Source organism: Sminthopsis crassicaudata, chromosome 3 (genome assembly GCF_048593235.1).
Source record: "Sminthopsis crassicaudata isolate SCR6 chromosome 3, ASM4859323v1, whole genome shotgun sequence".
In the NCBI taxonomy this organism is placed as follows: Eukaryota; Metazoa; Chordata; class Mammalia; order Dasyuromorphia; family Dasyuridae; genus Sminthopsis; species Sminthopsis crassicaudata.
In genome coordinates this window covers 170,168,214-170,187,953 of record NC_133619.1, presented here as the reverse complement: position 1 = coordinate 170,187,953, position 19,740 = coordinate 170,168,214, and the positions used below count along the sequence as shown (strand labels likewise).

At 34.0% G+C, this 19,740-nt stretch overlaps 1 protein-coding gene across 1 annotated transcript in view; it reads right to left on the bottom strand.

Moving 5' to 3' along the window:
• Positions 1 to 243: 243 nt before the first annotated feature.
• Positions 244 to 19,740, bottom strand: part of TEX29 (testis expressed 29) — a 109,208-nt gene continuing 89,711 nt past the window's right edge. Inside the window, exons 4-5 of the transcript XR_012487388.1 lie at positions 2,260 to 2,307; positions 244 to 361 (exon numbers count right to left, since the gene is read on the bottom strand). The gene's annotated coding sequence lies outside the window, so the exon portion shown is untranslated. The remainder of the gene's footprint in view (positions 362 to 2,259; positions 2,308 to 19,740) is intronic.

Here is a 19,740-nt window from a genome sequence, read left to right as displayed (position 1 = left end):
TTTCTTTCCTTCCTTCCTTCCTTCCTTCCTTCCTTCCTTCCTTCCTTCCTTCCTTCCTTCCTTCCTTCCTTCCTTCCTTCCTTCCTTCCTTCCTTCCTTCCTTCCTTCCTTCCTTCCTTCCTCCTTCCTTCCTTCCTTCCTTCCTTCCTTCCTTCCTTCCTTCCTTCCTTCCTTCCTTCCTTCCTTCCTTCCTTCCTTCCTTCCTTCCTTCCTTCCTTCCTTCCTTCCTTCCTTCCTTCCTTCTTTCTTTCTTTCTTTCTTTCACCTCTGGATTCTTCTAACATCACAACTCCTGGCCCTCCCCATACAATTAGCTGTTGCCTCTTCTCTCCCTTGCATTTTATGGATAATTTTATGGTTGCTGTATTAGAAAAAAAGTAAATTATCAGAATTAATGTTTCGTTATAAAAAGTTCATTTTCAGCAATCCCTAGCACAAAATTATAGTTTTTGATGGTCATAGTAAATTAACCTTTATCATTGTTTCAATGTAACGACATCTGTGTTATTTTTTTCATGCTGTTTTTTTAGGAATATTACCCCCACAAAAGTTGAAATTAGATTATACCTGAAAAGAGTGGGACTTCTAAAATCAGAAATGAATAGACTGATGCAGAAAGGAAAATTGTTTGACTACCTCACAGAGAAGACGACCAGGTCTATCATGCATTCTCTGATTGGGGCCATGAGTTTTCTTTATGCCATTGGACACCATGAGCTAAATCCTGAGCTTATTCTCCTGACAATTTGCAGATTTGACTTTCTGAATGTGGTTTTCCCTGGAACCTGGCAAGAAACTCTCAGAATTATGTGGGACCCCAGGATACTTCACCCCAGAGATTATGAAGTGCTCGATGAATCAAATTCACCCTGGCTATGGCAAGGAAGAGAAATTGAATGTTTCTCAAGAGAGAAATAGCCCTGGAAATTTGAAGTAAATATTGGGGTTAATAGAGTCATCTCTAAGCATTTAATAACATTGCAAACTTGATTTCTTTTTGTAAAATAATGGAAATTTGAGAATATTGTTCTTTTTGGAAATAGAGTTCCTAACCCAGTTACTTAGATTTTTTGTATTCCTCATACTTTTGGGACTCCATTAGTGAAAAGAGTCTTCTATAAAGACCTGTTGCCTTCAATCAACAACATACTTCAATTTGGGTCATGTTAAAAAAAAAAATGTGCTTATCCTACACAAAGAGACAAAGAGTGACATTCCAGGATTTCAGTAGGGGTAGAAAAATCCTGTGGACTATCTTCTGTCTGTTGAAATAAAGGAGAAGTTTACAAATAAAGGGACTTTCAAACTTAGACTCCAACTGGAGAAACACAGAAGTTAACTACATTTTCAATAGCCATTCTATTGACCTCCTTGAAAACCTGAGTTGACTTTAAAGAGACCATACATTTGAAAGGCATTGATTCTTAAGACAGAGAACCCAGAGCACATTTATTCTTCAATTCTGAATTTTCACACTCTGAAAGAATGAAAGTCAGAACATTTGGGAAGGGTCATTTTTTCAAACAACACATGAAGAATTCAATTTGCAGCTCTAGTTAACAATACTTGAAATTACTATGATTATGCAATTATGTTTGAGACTATTATTAGTAATATTAGACATAGTTCCTTCCCAAGGTTTTCCTTTCTCACTTTTTTTGCATGTTTTCTGTACCTTTCCCTTCATTTGCATACTCTTTTCAGTCATTTCTCACCTTGCCCACTGCTTCCTGGATAGTGTTTTTATTATGCTGCTGTTCCTATCATTAAAAAATCTTGAATAGATGCTCAAAGTATAAATCATACTGTGCTAAGAACTCCACAAAGTCAGGAGAAAAAGGTCCCAGGCCTAATTAGGTGTTCCCAGAATATACTATAAATGACTGCACCTCTGCCTTCCAATGATTGGCAATGGACATATGAATAGCTGGAGTTGTATTGGCCTTCACAAGTTTATAGGTATTGCTTGAGTAAAGTTCCCACTGATTAGGGAAAAAAAACTCAGTACATTCAGCCTGTTAAGAGACTTCTCTCCCCAAATCTCTAAATGTATTTTAACACCTATCTCATTTTTAAGAAACAAAGGTAGTCTCTTCATCTGACAGGAAGCAGTGTTTTATAGTAGGAGTTCTAAGCTAAGAAGTCTTGACTCTGCTCTCAAATATCTATGTGACCTTGGATACTTAAGCATATGTAAACTTGAAAAGGGAATAATAGAAGCATTTCCTACTAAGTTCTAAACTCCTCTAACCATATTACCTTTCCTCCTCCATTCCACAAAAGTTGTGTGATTCAGGGCATCTGGACCTGGAGACAGAAGAAGTATTTGTAAGGAAATTATGGTCAGCATATATTCTTTCTTCTGTTCTCAACTACCCCTTTTCAGTTCCAATTTTCATTTTACTTTTCAAGTTACTTCAAAGATTTGGAAGGAATGTGCAAAGGAGGAGGAAGGCTTGGAAATAAAAAGGGGAGATTCTGCTTGAAGTAAATCATCATAGACATTCTCAGGCTCAGAAGTTGGTATAAGGAACTTGACCAATTTTATGAGATTACAAGGAGGCCAGCCATTGTTTGGGACTGGATTGCATCTTTGTAATGGCCATTATCTGTCTTCTTAACTTTCATTTTTCTACTGGACTTTGATGACTGGAAGTGAGAGCAAGGTTGATGACTTTACACAGTTCTGCTTCATTTAAATGCAATTCATGCAAAAGTCAAGACATCATTCTGCTGATGTTATTGGCCCCTGCCCCTAGATATCAATCTAATATAGGCTAAACATGTGCAATTCTTCTTAACATATTGAGGAAGATATTTATTGATCTAATAAAAACAATTCAGAAGTCACTTACCTTTTTAGGGCTTATATTGAGGACATATGAAAGAACCAATAATGCTTATTAAAATGAATGACAACTTCTATTCAGGAAAAAAATGATACTGCCAAAAAAAGATATAATAAGTATTGTCCAGAATTATGAATTATTTGGCAAGAAACTGAAGTATTTTAGGGTACGAGCTTTGTTTTCCTTATTGTTGTCCCTTGAAGGCAAGGAATGAAGAGGAGAAAAATTAATTTGAGAAGTGATCGATTGAGTTAGCATGATAATATGTAAATGTTAGTTTTCATTATAGTATTATTAATAGTACTACTAGTAGTACTACTACCAATAATAATTATGATAATCCTAACTGAACATGATGCCTAAGAGTGGGGATTTGGACTTCTGCACCATGATTTAAACTATATATATATACACATACACATACATATATATGTATATATATATGTATGTGTATGTATATATATATGTATGTGTATGTATGTGTATGTGTATATATATGTATGTGTATATGTATGTGTATATATATATATATACACATATGATTTATGGCAGATTATCAACCAAAGATAGAATAGACCTAACAAAAGCTACTTTATTAAAAGATGTTTATCACAAATATCTGAAAAACATAATCAAAAGAGATATGATGGGGGAGGAAGAAGATATCCTATATATAACCTGCGAGTAAGATACCAAAGTGAGAACCTACAAAGAATAAAGAGGAGCAACTGACAAACTCAGAACTCCACAAAAACCAGAAAAAGATTCATATTTATTTATACAGAAATGCCCCAAATTTAGGCAACAAGGAAGTAAATATAATCTTGGAGTTATTTCTAAGAGTTGGTAGAATGAAACCCATATGCAGAAATTGGTTCTGAATGGGTATATTTATTCAAAAAAGATAAGCTGAATTGAAAAAGGGGTAGAGTAGAATTGTATGTACATATTTAATCTTTTTAAAAATATTTTTATTAATTTTATAATTATAATTTTTTGAAATTACATATATATATGGGTATTTTTTACAGCATTATCCCTTGTACTCACTTCTTTTCCGAATATTCCCCTCCCTCCCTCTACCCCTTCCCCTAGATGACAGGCAGTCCCATACATGTTACATGTGTTACAGTATATCCTAGATACAACATATATGTGTAAAACCGAATTTCTTGTTGCACGGTAAGAATTGGATTTAGAAGGTAAAAGTAACCTGGGTAGATAGACAGTAGTGCTAATATTTTACATTCAATTCCCAGATCTTCTCTTTGTCGAAGATATCCACTTCCATCAGAATATATTTTCATACATCATTGAAGTGTACAGCGATCTTCTGGTTCTGCTCATTTCACTCAGCATCATCAGTTCATGTAAGTCTCTCCAAGCCTCTCTGTATTCTTCCTGCTGGTCATTTCTTACAGAGCAATAATATTCCATAACATTCACATACCATAATTTACCCAACCATTCTCTTATTGCTGGGCATCCATTCATTTTCCAGTTTCTAGCCACTACAAAAAGGTCTGCCACAAACATTTTGGCACATACAGGTCCCTTTCCCCTCTTTAGTATTTCTTTGGGATAAAAGGCCAGTAGTAGCACTGCTGGATCAATGGGTATGCACAGTTTGATAACTTTTGGGGCATAGTTCCAAATTGCTCTCCAGAATGGCCGGATTCTTTCACAACTCCACCAACAATGCATCAGAGTCCCAGTTTTTCCACATCCCCTCCAACATTCATCATTATTTTTTCCTGTTATCTTGGCCATTCTGACAGGTGTGTAGTGGTATCTCAGAGTTGTCTTAATTTGCATTTCTCTGATCAGTAGTGATTTGGAACACTCTTACATATGAGTGGAAATAGTTTCAATTTCATCATCTGCACATATTTAATCTTTGTGAGATTACTAACTGTCTTGGGGAGGGAGCAAAGAAAGGAGGGAGAAAATTTTGGAACACAAAATGCTACAAAAACGAATGTTGGAAACTATCTTACATGTATTTAGAAAAAATAAAATACTATGGAAATTTTAGAAAACACAGCAATATTGATATGAGAAAATCCAAGAATAGAAAAATAAGTAAGATGGAGAATGTTTAGATGAAAATTAAAATTAGAGATGACAATTCTAAAGAATTAGTGAGTGAAAAAACAACATAGAAATGATGGCTTCATTAAGGAGCTTGAAAACAAAACAAGAAAACAAAATTTTAGCGATGCAGTCAAAATAATCTTTAAAGAAAAGCATATATCCCTAAACACTTTCATCAACAAAAGAGATAGGGAATATATCAATGAATTGAACATGCAACTTAAAAATAAGACACTGGAAAATAAAAACAAAAATAAATTTTAAACCAATTAGCCAATAAAAAACCAATTGAATACAAAAATAGAAAAATCAAAGAGATTAAAAAATTGAAAACATAAAAACATTGCATTGATAAGTAAAATTGGCAGATTAAAAATTAGACAATTAGTTAATTTGATTAACAAGAAAGGAAGAAGAATGATTAATATCACAAATGAAACAGTAAAACACACCAGCATGCTATGTGACAGAGTTGGACGCAAGTAAATGACTAAACAACAAAGGCTGAGTGAATATTTTAAAAGGCAATGCTATTTAAATTAGTTTACTTTTTCATTCAGTGCTATAAAAAATTCACAAAGAATTATTTTTCAGAACTGAAAAAACAAATAACAAAATTAATCTGGAGGAAAAAAGTCAAAAACCTCAAGTGAAATAATGGAATGGGGTTGGGGAATGAGAAGAGAGGAAGCTTCTTAGCTGTACTACATCTAAATTTATACTACAAACAGTTATGTAAATGATTTGGTACTGATGAAGAAATAGATTAGAGGCCATAAAAAATTCAGGGTTAGCAAGGAATATGATCTCAGACAAATCAAAGGCAAAAATAGACCTAAATAAAGAGATAATCAGAGAAATTACATTTTGCTAAAAGGCAATAAATTAGTATCAACATTTTTACAGAAAGTTTCTCTAATAATGTCTTTCATTTCTCAAATATGTAGTAAAAGCCACTCCCCAATTAGTAAATAATCAAAAGATATAAACAGGTGATGTTCAGAAAAAGATATCAAAACTTTTTAGTCATGAAAAATGTTCTAAATATGCCAATTAAGGAAATGAAAATTAAAACAACTCTAGGGTACCACCTCACACTCATCAGAAATGACATACGTTGGAGGGATCATGAGTAAATAGGTTCACTAATGAACTATTGGTGGATTTGTGAACTGGTTCAACTATTTTGGAGAACAATTAGGAACTATGTTAAAGGGCTGTATAATTGTGCATACCTTTGATCCAATAATAAACTAGGTCTGTATTCCCAAAAAGCTCAAGGAAAAGGGCCTATACGTACAAAAATATTTATAGTAGCTTTTTTTTTTTTTTTTTTTTTTTTTTTGTAGAGGCAAAGAATTGTAAATCAAAGGACTCTTTTGGAGAATGGCTAAATAAGACGTGGTATATGATTGTAACAGAATATTATTATGCTATAAGAAATGACAGGAAGAATGTTTTTTTTTAAAAACCTAGGAAGACCTCTTGGTGCAAAGTGAGCATAACCATGAGATCATTGGACATAGTAACAACAATATTGTACTGATAATTAATTATAAGAGACAGATTCAAGACAATGAGACAGATTCAAGACAATGTCAAGGGATGCATGATGAAAAATGCAATTTATCTCTAGAATATAATTTTCTTTCTTTTCTTGCTTTTTTGGGGGGTAGGAGGCAACATAGCTAATGTGGAAATATGTTTTGCATCATTTCATATATATAATCGATATGTTGCCTTCTCTGTGGATAGGGAAGAGATTGGAGGGAGAAAAAGAATTTGGAACTCAAAAATTGTTTAAAGAACATTAAAATAATTAAGTAATAAATCTAAAAAATATTATCAAAATATTATAAAAAATTCACACCTTTAAAAATAATTTGGAATCTTATGTTGTTCTGAGAATCAGTATTCAAGAAAATCATTGGCATGCAGTATAGTTTCCAAGGAGAGTCAGGATAGCAAAGAGCCTTGTTGTAAAATTACTTTTTATTTACTTTTGTGTTTTTATATTTAATAATATGTACAGGAGGATATAAGTCCCTTGAGAGCAAGGGTTATTGTTTGATTTTTTTTCTCTTTATATCTCCATCATTAAACACAGTGTCTAGCATATAACATATGCTTAGTTGTTGATCCATTAAAAAAATCAGTTCAAAACAAAAATAAAAACAAAAGGGTAGCTAAAAAAATGAAATAGAGAAATCAATTAATACAAGAGACTAGGAATTCAACATTTAGAATCAAATTAACTCTGTGGCTTGGTGCTTTACAAACCCAAAGATTCATAAATGCTGGGATAAGAACTCACTATTCAACAACAACAATAACAAAAATAACTTCTGGAAAAACTGCAAACTCACACTATATACTAAAATAATCTCCAAAAGGATATACGACTTAGATATGCATCAATATTCTTGAATATGCATATTTCAAGGGGTTTGATTTTTTTCTTTTATTTTTAGTTGTTAGAAGATGGAGGATGGAGAAAGGAAAAGGAAGGTTTTAAGTTGAAAAAAGTTAAATTAGATTTTTTTAAAAGAGAATTTTATGGACTAAAATACTACAGGGAAAACTAGACCAAGAAAAATAGAAGATACTAAAGAATGAGTATTCATTTATGAAATTCTAAGACACAAAGAGAAATAATCCTAATAAGAAGGAAAAATGTGATTTTTCTTAAGACTGGTGTATACACAACTCACTAGCCAACTTAGATTTTATAAAGAAATGAAAGCAATACCAAGTAACAGGACAAATATTACAGGAAGCCACAGTTCTCTTAAAATAAATTAAGAAATACTAAAACTCATGATAGAATTAAGCTGATGAGAGAAGCTAATAATTATCAAAAGGGCTGCTTATTGTTTTTTAAATATATTGGGAAAAATATATACTTATAGAAGAAGTATAGTGGGACCCTTGCTTAGGGTAAATGAGATGATAACCGAAAACAGGGAAATGATAAAACTATTCAGTTTTCTTTTATTTGTTTTATTTGTTTACCTGTTTTTTCTGCCACTAAGAATGATTGTTTACCAAATAAACATGTAAAAATGTCTAAATCAATGACCAAGATAAATGAGAAAGTAGTGAGAGAGGAGCTAGTTGTCTAATGAATTTGTCACCCATCCCAGATAAATTACATTCTTGAGTATTGAAAAAACTGGAAAATGTGATTTGCTAAGCCATTGTCAGTGATGTTTGAAAAATCATAGAAAAATACAAGAGATGCAATAGCATTACAGAAGAGCAGGCTGTAAAACACTGGGCTGAACTTAACAAAAATAAAATTCAATGGATGTAAATGTAAAAAGTCTTACATTTGGCTACAAAAAATCAGCTTCATAAGTACAAGATAACGTAGACAAGGTTAGACAATAGTTTTTACAAACATCACCTAAATGTTTTAGTGAATTTCAAGCTCCTCCAGACAAAGATCTATTCTCCTCATATTCTCTCTCTCTCTTTTTTTTTTCACTGAAACACTGAAACCTTATGTTGTCTCTCTTAAGTGGGAAAATCCAATAATTAAGCTCAAAAATTGTTAATGCTTTTCAACAGTACAATTATTCTCTGCATATATTTTTTGATTTATATAGGTTAAGTGGAGAAAATTTGGTTTATCTTCTTGATCTTCAGTCAGACAGTAATTCCCTTCTAAGAGTTTACATTCTAATGGGGGAAGACAAAGACAACATAATAGGGATGGTGATGGAGAGGATGTCGAAGAAAGGTGGAAAGATAGTCAGAGGCTGGGAAAGCTTCAAAGTGAGAATGGCTGATGGATGCCCAGGCTGGCATGGGTACTTCCTCAAATATAGGTTCATGGGAGAAAATCACCAATTGGAGGAGGTCACATTACAGAGAATAACCTTTGGCATAGAATTGAGTCAGAGAGTATCAAGGTTTGGGTCAGATTAAGAAGCAACATACTTGAGTCTTCAGGAGTATGGCAGTCATATAAATAGGACCTAAAATCTAAAATAGAGAAATATCCAGTTGTTCTACCAGGACTGGAAATTTCAAATAAGATATTTTGACTTCTCACCCCAAACCAGGCAAAGATAAAGAAATACTTCTTGAAAGCCTAATGGGTGGGAAGAAAGGGGAGTTTTGAGTCAAGAAAACCATTATAAAGAGAAAAGAAGAGAAGGCTTAATTTTTTTTTCTTTTAAGAAAGAATCAATAGCAACCACTTTGTGAATTAGTCCCCAAAATACAGTGTACTAAATGGTATGACATATCAATGTATACCCATACAGCCACACATAGAATAGAAATACATATGAGGATTTTGCTGAATTATATGAAAGCAGAATTAAATACACTGAATCCCAAATTAAAACTTATCAGCAAGTTCATTTCTAAAAATAAATCAGGTTTTCTTTGCTTCATCAAAAGATCAGATTATAGTGTATGCAGCCTTAACGTTTAGAATGTGTTTTTTTTATCCTCAGACAACTGAGGACAATGAAAATTATTACATAATCTGTCAGAGACTGTATAGTCCAATTGTAAAGGAGAATTGTTCCTACACAATGGAGATTATCTAGTCGTTCCCACCATTATAAAGGTACAACAGAGTACTGCAGTTGAGAATTAAAACAATTCATAAATGTAATATAGTTCTTAAGACACTTAACACAAAGTGATGGTCCAAAAGTTATTTTCTTGTGCTTTTTGTTGATTATATCCTGAGAGTTTAGGAATAAAATACTCCTAAAAACTGGACATCTAGGTGCTCATCTGGGCTGTACTCCTCCTTTTGTGATGTCGTCTATGTCACTGGACCTTTCTGTGAATTTGCAAAATGAAGATAATTATAGCTATGTCTATCATCTTTGTAGGGGTGCTGTAAGGATAAAAAAAGATAATGAGTACTATCCTTCTTACATAAAGGATTTGAGCAGGTTTTAGGAAGGGAAGCCTAGAAATAGAGACAGGGAATTATCTTCTAGCTAGGGACTATACTGAACTATGATTGCAAAGTCAATACAGTTGGAAAAAAAGGTATGACCCATGGTAGGATGCGGTTCATCATGACACAACTGCAGAAATCCCTTTTTCAACAATAAAGCTAACTAGCCCAGTAGCCTGGAAACATTCTGGGTCACTCTTTTCTCCAATAAGAATAGAATTGGAATTGAGGATATTTGAGTTATACTTGAAGTTTTACCACTAACTGGTGTTAACCGCCCCCCCCCAAAAAAAAAACCCAACAAACTAATATCAAAAGTTTGTAAGACATTGCATTTATTACCAAAGGGAAAAAAAATGAACAGGCATCTGGAACCCAACGCCAGAATAAAGAATTCCCAGTCCATACTGAAGTTAGCATATTGATTACTGTAGGACAAAGGGAGGAGGAAATACCAGAAATCTTCTATTAAAGAAAGGGGTGCAGTAAATGTTGGAAAAAGACAAAATCCTTCTCAGAGGACAGAAGCAAGGTGATGGCAAAAGCAGTATTCTTTTCCCTTGGGGACCATGAAAATATGATGGACTACTTATCTACAAGGGTCCCAGCTGTATAGTTTCCCAATCTGATGCAGACTGACTAGCACCTGTCTTGACTCTTAAGGACATACAAGGAGTCCAGCTTTGGGTGCAAACAACAAATTATGTCACCTCGTGAGAAGTTTTGTCCTTAATACATTCAGAGCCTCCTGCATACTTTGGCTCCATTGTTTCTGAAAAATGTCAACTCAAAAAATAGCTACATAACTTTATGCTAATTATTTAAATTATGTGCCTTAGTTTCCTTCTCTGTCAATGTCCTACTTATTTTCTGAATATAAAATGGAATAACACACTTGACAACTAATTGAAATATTATGCAAATTTCTCTGATTTTGAACCTGTGATTTCAATAGTACAGAGAATTACTAGACAGGAAACTCCTTCTCCCAATCTAAATCGGCACTTATTCTGCAACTAATACTCTTAGAAAGGAACCCCGGACTTCTGAGAGGTAAAGTGACATATATGGCCCAGGCTCATACAACCAGTAAATGTCAAAGATGATATTTGAACTCAGGTCTTCTCGACTCTACCAAGCTATTTCTCACTAGATAGAGATGGAGCATTATTATCATTCAATATAAATGATAAAATTTGGTGGAAGGCTGGAAGAGGGAATTATTTCAGTGTGTGTGTGTGTGTGTGTGTGTGTGTGTGTGTGTGTGTGTGTGTGTGTGCACAAGCACAGGGGACCTTGGTGTCTTTTATGTAATAGGTACTGCCTTATTTATTCTGGTCCTTCTCACCTCCTCCATTTTCCCACTTTCTCCTTTTACAATGCATAATCTTTTGATTTATATCTTTGCAACCTGCCAATCCTCTCTTTTTTATGTTAAACATGGTAGAAATGTTTGTTAAATCCAATATATGCATACATATTTATACAATTATTGGGCCACACAAGTAAAAAGAGGGAAGCAAAAAAAAAAAAAATGCAAGCAAACAACAAATCCTCTCTCTTATACTTGCAAGCTGTATGGCTCTGGACCAGCCAGCTAAACTCTTTGAGCCTCAGTTTTCTTATCTCTAAAATGGGGATAATTATACCCATAATAATTATTACTTCATAGGATTGCGCAATTTTGGTAGAAAGATTTTTATCCTAAGGAATCACTTATGCCAATTAAATCAGATACATTAAAAAAAAAAAATTTCCATGTACAGAGTTATTGTGTCTCAAATGACATAATATGTTACAAAGTGCTTCACAAACTTTAAAGTATCATACAAATGTCTGCTACATTAATATTAATGCTATTAATATAACTACTTAATCATAATAGTCGTACTATTCCATGTTTGATTATCAATAAGGATTCACACACTGTACAGTATTATTTTAGATGGTTTTTCTTCATCTTAAAAATGAAAATAATTTTTAAAATCATTTCTAAAATCTTTTATGATTCCAATCTCTTACAACCTAGAAATACTGGAGAGCCTATTTTTGAAGTTGAGAAATATTGAGCAGCCTATATATTATTTCAATGACTTGAAAATGTAATAATCTGGGTAAAGCATCCCCACCAGCTCATAACATAGACTTTTTTCATATTGGGAGATAGATTTGAAAAGTACCTAAAACAGAAAAAAATTATCAATCTACAATAAATTTAGTGATGTGTTCCTTTGAATTTAACTTGGCTAGTCTTAGGATAAGTATACTGGACCTAGAATCATAACTTCTCCAGCTAAGTTGGCTTTGTTAGGGTATTTAATAGTCTTTGGGATATGACAACAAGGAATTACAGAACTTTAAGGGAAATGACATGCTACCCCTCCTTTCTTCAAGAGATTAAAAGACCAGATGATTTGCCTACAGTCCCTGGAAAATCCTTGTATGAAACTGTCACATAAATGACAGATTTTTGTTCCTCTACCTCAGTACTCTATTAAGCCTCATTATACATATGTATATATATATGTATATATGTAATTTATTGGCAGCTGGTACCCATAAGGGATGCAGTGGATGACCTTGTGGTCTTCAGTGTCTGACCAAGCTCCACAGTGTTTCAATCAAATGCCTTCATGGCCATTGGAACAATAAAGTCAAAATGAATAAACAACCTGAACATTAAAGATCACCACACACACACACACACACACACACACAAACACATACACAATGTTAGAAAAGCGACAGATCAATTTTCTTTAACAGCTGAGGCTTAGGGGAGAATTCTTAACTTAAAAAGGGGTAAAGGCAATCAAAAAAGATAGAACAGGTAATTGTGATTACATGAAATTGAATTGAAAAGCTTTTGAACAAACAAAATCAATTTGACTGGGATAAAAAGAACTGTCCATTGGGAAAGCAAAGTCAAAATAAGAGACAAACAAGAAAAAGTATAAAGGATCCCCCCTCCCCATAACAAAAGTCTCCAAACACATCTAGAAAATGCCCAAAACCAAATCAGGAAATTCAAGAAAAAGACACAGTGAATTATTTTTTCCAGCTCAGGTTGAGTGAGCATAGAGACAGAGAAATAAATCTGTGGATGGTGGGACAGGATTTGACCATCATGGAATAAGTACCACCTGAAATATTCCTGTGCCCAGAAACTGAAAGAGGACTGAAAATATGAACTGAATCAAGACAAGTTCTCAGGCCCCTACTAGAGCATCTTGATCTTGTTACAGGATGCAGGATCAGGTGCCAGGAGTAGGATATCAGTTATAAATTCTAACCCATTCAAAGCTGCAAAAGAATAACTAGGTCAGAATTCTCAGACCAAAAAGGCATGTAGAATTCTTCACTGTGAACTAGGAGAGCTTTCTATTTGGCTGACTCCAACAAAAGAATATTGAAACTACAATGAAGGTCAGACCATATGCCTGTTACTCAGACCCAAATTAAGTAGAGAACTTTCAAAACCCAGAAAGAATAGGCAAGCGGAGTGAGGAAATTTGAAGACTTTGTCCCATATCAGACCACTTTGAGAGCATTGAAATCTTATAAGTTCCCAACCTGAGCTGTCCTTGAGATTCTGGAATATCAGAGAAAGTGACCACAAGACCACTCAGACAAGACACAAGACATTCCTTTCAAAAGCAGGAACCTGATTATAACAAAATCTGAAATCATGAAGTAAGCAGGAACAATGAGCAAAGAAAATAATCTCATCATAAAATGTCATTACGGTAACAGGAATGTTTATGACACAAAACCAAAAGAGAATGAGTCTAAAATATTTACAAGCAAAGCTTCAAAGAAAAATACAGTTTAGACACAAATTCAACTATAATTCCTGGAAGAGATAAAGCAGAGTTGAAAAAAAGTTTTAAAACATTATTTATAAGGAAAATGAGAGAGTTTTAGAAAAAAAAAGTGGGGGAGGAAGGGGAAATCATGGAAGAAAGAATTAGAAAAGAAATTAACAGTGTGACACAAGAAAACTTCACATAAGCAACAAATTTGCAGAAAATTAGAATAGACCAAACAGAAGTTAATGACTTCATGAGACAAGAAGAAATATTAAAAATATCAAAAGATTAAGAGGGAAAAAAAGAAAAGTAAAAAAATTCCTAACAATTTAACTAGAAAAGAGATTAAGATGAGAAAATTTAAGTATCAGCAGGCCACCTAAAAACCTGACCAAAAAAAACCCAAAAAACTAGATGTTATATTTTAAGAAATCATCAAAGAAAACTGCCCAGACTCGTTAACCAAAAGGCCAAAGTATAAACAAAAAGACCAAAATAATTTCAAAGAAACTAAAAGACTTATATAGCAATTGATACAAAATAAAGTGAGCAGAATTAGGGAACAATTTATATGAAGGTAACAATAGTGTAAAATTAAATAACTTTAAAAGATTCAACTATGATCAGTTTAATGAATAACCTCAATTCCAAAGAACTAAACAGTAGGGGAGCTTGATGGCAGTGAATAAAGTACATGGACTCACGAAGTCCTGAGTTCAAATCTAGCTTCAGACATTTGTTAGCTGTGTGATTACGAGCAAATCATTTAACTCTGTTTGACCTCATTTGAAATTTTCTTGGCAAAAATATTGGAGTGACTTACCATTTTCTTCTCCAGCTCATTTTACTGATAAGGAAACCAAGGTAAACAGACTTAAAGGTTGTGAAGAGTCAGACATGACTGAACAAGAACAACAAAATGATACAACATTTTACCCTCCTCTTAATAGCAAGATGACTGGGAATGTAAAATGAGACATACTTTTTATTTTTTTGGATATGGTCAGTTTGGAATTTTGTTTGTTTAACTACACAATTTGTGACCAGTTTTGTTTCTTTGTTTGTTTGTTTGTTTTCTCAATAAGAGGGTCAGGGTGTGAAGGGGAAAAAGATGGATTTTTGCTTTTCTAAAAAAAATTACTTAAAACAAAACTAATTGAGAAAAATATCTTTGTCTTAGAGAAATGTCTGTTATAAATATGAAGTATTTTAACCTTGAAAAGAAAAGCAATTCCTTTCAGGCCAATACTGAACCCACAGAAAACAAGTATAGAATTCAATAGTCAAAAGACTATAGAGAAAATGTAAGGCATTGGAAGAGTGAGGCCATTAAACCAAAAAAAAAAAAAAAAAAAAAATCCAAAATCTTGGAAATTATCTGGGGAGAATGTTTCTGAAAAGGCAATTACTCCCCATATAGACATGTAGAGTTCTGATAATTTTCCAGTCTAATTTCCCAAATGCTGGAATCTTGATAGAGATGAAAATAACTAGATGAAATCATTATATTAAAGCTACAAATACTGAGTATTTTTGTCAGAGAGACTTTACACCACTCTGTAGACATTGAGTCATTTGGCTTTGAGTTTGATCTCTTTAAACTGAAAGAGAATATAGAATTTATAGATTTTTTTGAATTATAATTAGATGGAAATTGAGTGTTTATAAAGCTAATTGGATATGCCATGCTTTTGTGGAGTATATCTAGTTGATGCTATTAGCTAAAAGATCTATTATATGGCAGAGTCCATCTTTGTTGTGGGTACTCATTGATGGACAATAGTGCCATACCTCCACAGCTGTATGAACAGTGTAAGTTTTACTTTGAAGTAATTTTTTTTAATGCAATCAAGTGAAATACCAAAGCTTAACACACAAACATGCCAGTAATATGAGCATTCATCCAACTGAACTGGTATTATTAGCTGGTATTATATGTCTCTCTTTTCTGTTTTTAATTTTAATTGTCTTATTTTAACTCAGGAGATGTTGCATAGATAGTGGGCAAAGACTTTAGAACCAAGAAGATACAGGTTCAAAGTTCATCTGTGGCTCTGTGCAAATCTTAATCTTAAGAGTTTTATCCAGGCCATTTTCCTAGAATGTAAATTATAAAGATGCTTCCAATCTACCTTTGTTGGAAAAATGTCTTCATTCAAAATTCTTTATAGAATTAAAACATGGGTTCAGTTACTATCTCTCATATTTTATGTTCACAAAATTTTGGCACTGGATAGTATTATTATTGTATAAATTATTTTCCTTGTTCTATTCATTTTATTCTTCATCAGTTTTTTATTTTTTTAATAGTTTATTTTTATAGTATTCACATTACAACAATTATTTTTATAATTTTAATTAATATTTAATATTTATAATAACTATTTTATATTTATATTATAAACTTTGTTTTTAAAAAGTCAACATTAATAAAAAGGAAGGTAGGTAAGCCATGTAGACAATATTCCAGGTTTTGATATAATTGATTTTGATTGATCCATACCATGAAGCTGCTGCAGACATACTTTCCTCACCAGGGAAAGACTTATACCAATGACATGTTATGTCTCCTTCTCCCTGCTAGTAGCATAAAAATTCCTTAGGGGAAGGAATTGTTTTTCTTTTCTTTTTTTCTTGTTTTGTTTTATTTATGTATTTTTTTAATATTACAAATATTTACCTCCCATTTTATGAGGTCTTTTATAACAAAATAAAACTAATAATGAAATGACCTCATTTGAAACTTCATGCAACATTCCATTTCTATGGCACTACTCCCACACCTCAATATTTTTAAATTAACAGATATTTATTTTGCCTTCCTCCCATCTTCCAATACCATTGAAAAAGAAAAATAACAATAAATATACATTGTTAAAACAAATTCCTTCAATGTCTCTCAGTATGCATGAATATATATATATGTATATATAGACACATAAGATATATATATCTTATATATATATATATGTACACATATATATACAGAGACATTGGAACGATTTTTATTTTGCACTGTATATAGTGTACATATATATATTATACATCAATAAATATATAGAGGGATACATATGCACATATGTGTCTCATTTTGTACTCTAAATCATATACACATACATATATGTGCACATACATGTATATATGTCTCATTCTTCCATCCTAAAAAAAATCACTCCTTTGTTCCATCATAACATGTTCCATCATAAGTCCTCTAGAGACATGAATGATCATTGTCAGTATTATGTGGTTCTTACAGCTTTCAAAGCTGTTAGTTTTTACAGTGTTATTATTGTATAAATTATTTTCCTTGTTCTATTCATTTTATTCTTCATCAGTTTTTTTTTTTTAATAGTTTATTTTATATTATTCACATTATAACAATTATTTTTGTAATTTTAATTAATATTTAATATTTATAATAACTATTTTATATTTATATTATAAAGTTTGTTTTTAAAAAGTCAACATTAATAAAAAGGAAGGTAGGTAAGCCATGTAGACAGAATGACTGTTGTGCTAGACTATTAGCTGCAAAATAGTGAAAGAATCAGACAAAGGCTTCAGCATACTGGGTATGTGCTCTATGAAAAATTTATCATAAGTCAGAGATAAGAATTACCCAGTCTAAGAAGGGGACTTGTTGGGAATATAAAATCCCTTTGTGTTGATTGATTTTTTTATATTAATTTTATAATTATAACATTTTTGACAGTACATATGCATAGGTAATTTTGATTGATTTTTAAAAACCATCTTGGCAGCTTCCATATACCAGATACAGTATGGTTCCCACACCAGTGAGATGTATCAGAATGTATTAGAGGTTAGAGGAATTTCAGAAAAGAAGCAAAGAGCTGAAGATCCAAACCAATTTCTTGGGGCCATTTGATCTAAGGAGATGGGGAAGAGGAAGAAGAAGGGCCTTGGGATTTCTATTGTGAGTGAAGGAGTCACTTTCACTCTCAGACAGGAATGCAACAAAAATCCGTGTCATGGCAGAGCCAGGCCATTTTAAAGACAACTCTGGCTCAAAGTGCACAGTTAGTGGGAAAAGGCTGCTGTGGTGTGATTTCCATTTGGGTAAAGGAAGCAGAGTCTCCAATCTGGCTGGAGAATGGGGCCCCAGGTCAAACGCTGCTCCCCCACAGACTGTTCACATGACCTCTAGTCGCCCCAAAACAGATCCCTGTATCTTCCTCATGAGGGAAGCCAAATTCGGTCCGCTCAACTCATGCTCAAATCCCACTATAAGAACATCAAAATAAATTGATGAAAATGTTTCAGAGCTATGGGTGAAAGGGAAGAAAGGAGAGATGTGGAATCATAAAATTGAAAAAGCAGAACCTTGCAACGACTGAACTCAGGTGAAGAGAGTGCCAAGGGAGGCACGAACCAAGGAAGTTTCAAGATAAGGTCAGGGTGACAGTAACAAAAGAGAATAAAATAATTCTGCATTCACACAGTGTGCATAATGACTAGGATTATCCTCTGGAGTGTGCAGATTAGCAGCGCTGAGAAAGCTGCTTTGGTGGCAAAAGCCTGAATTAACAAATGGATATTAAATCATGCCCTGAAATCACAAAGGCCTAGAATCCCAAAGCTGAGGTTCCAAGAGAGGATGTGCCCCATAACCAGGACAGGCTGCCCTAAAGGGTAATTGGACTTTTGACCAAATTTGCCTCTTGGAGCCATGTGCTCCTTCTCCTCCTTCTCTCTCTCTCTTTCTTTGTCTCTCTCTCTCTCTCTCTCTTTCTCTCTCTCTCTCTCTCTCTCTCTCTCTCTCTCTCTCTCTCTCTCTCTCTCTTCCTTTTCTTCCTCTCTCTCTCTCTCCCTTTTCTTCCTCTCTCTCTCTCTTTTTCTCTGTTTCTGTCTCTATCTCTGCCTCTCTCTTTTTTTCTCTCCTCTCTCTCCATCTCCCTTGTCTCTCTCTCTCACTCTCTCTTTCTTTCTCTTTCTCTCTCTCTCTCTCTCTCTCTCTCTCTCTCTCTCTCTCTCTCTCTCTCTCTCTCTCTCTCTCTTTCTTCCTTTTCTTCCTCTCTCTCTTTTTCTCTGTTTCTGTCTCTATCTCTGCCTCTCTCTTTTTTTCTCTCTCCTCTCTCTCCATCTCCCTTCTCTCTCTCTTTCTTTCTTTCTCTCTCTCTCTCTCTTTCTCTCTCTCTCTTTCTTCCTTTTCTTCCTCTCTCTCTCTCCCTTTTCTTCCTCTCTCTCTCTTTTTCTGTTTCTGTCTCTATCTCTGCCTCTCTCTTTTTTTCTCTCTCCTCTCTCTCCATCTCCCTTCTCTCTCTATCACTCTCTCTTTCTCTCTCTCTCTCTCTCTCTCTCTCTCTCTCTCTCTCTCTCTCTCTCTCTCTCTCTCTCTCTTCCTTTTCTTCCTCTCTCTCTCTCCCTTTTCTTCCTCTCTCTCTCTTTTTCTCTGTTTCTGTCTCTATCTCTGCCTCTCTCTTTTTTCTCTCTCCTCTCTCTCCATCTCCCTTCTCTCTCTCACTCTGTCTCTCTCTCACTCTCTCTTTCTTTCTCTCTCTCTCTCTTTCTTCCTTTTCTTCCTCTCTCTCCCTCCCTTTTCTTCCTCTCTCTCTCTTTTTCTCTGTTTCTGTCTCTATCTCTGCCTCTCTCTTTTTTCTCTCTCCTCTCTCTCCATCTCCCTTCTCTCTCTCACTCTGTCTCTCTCTCACTCTCTCTTTCTTTCTCTCTCTCTCTCTTTCTTCCTTTTCTTCCTCTCTCTCCCTCCCTTTTCTTCCTCTCTCTCTCTTTTTCTCTGTTTCTGTCTCTATCTCTGCCTCTCTCTTTTTTTCTCTCTCCTCTCTCTCCATCTCCCTTCTCTCTCTCACTCTGTCTCTCTCTCACTCTCTCTTTCTTTCTCTCTCTCTCTCTCTCTTCCTTTTCTTCCTCTCTCTCTCTCCCTTTTCTTCCTCTCTCTCTCTTTTTCTCTGTTTCTGTCTCTATCTCTGCCTCTCTCTTTTTTTCTCTCTCCTCTCTCTCCATCTCCCTTCTCTCTCTCTCCTCTTTTCCTCTCCCTCTGTCTTTCTCTGTCCATGTGTCTATCTGTCTGTCTCCTCCATCA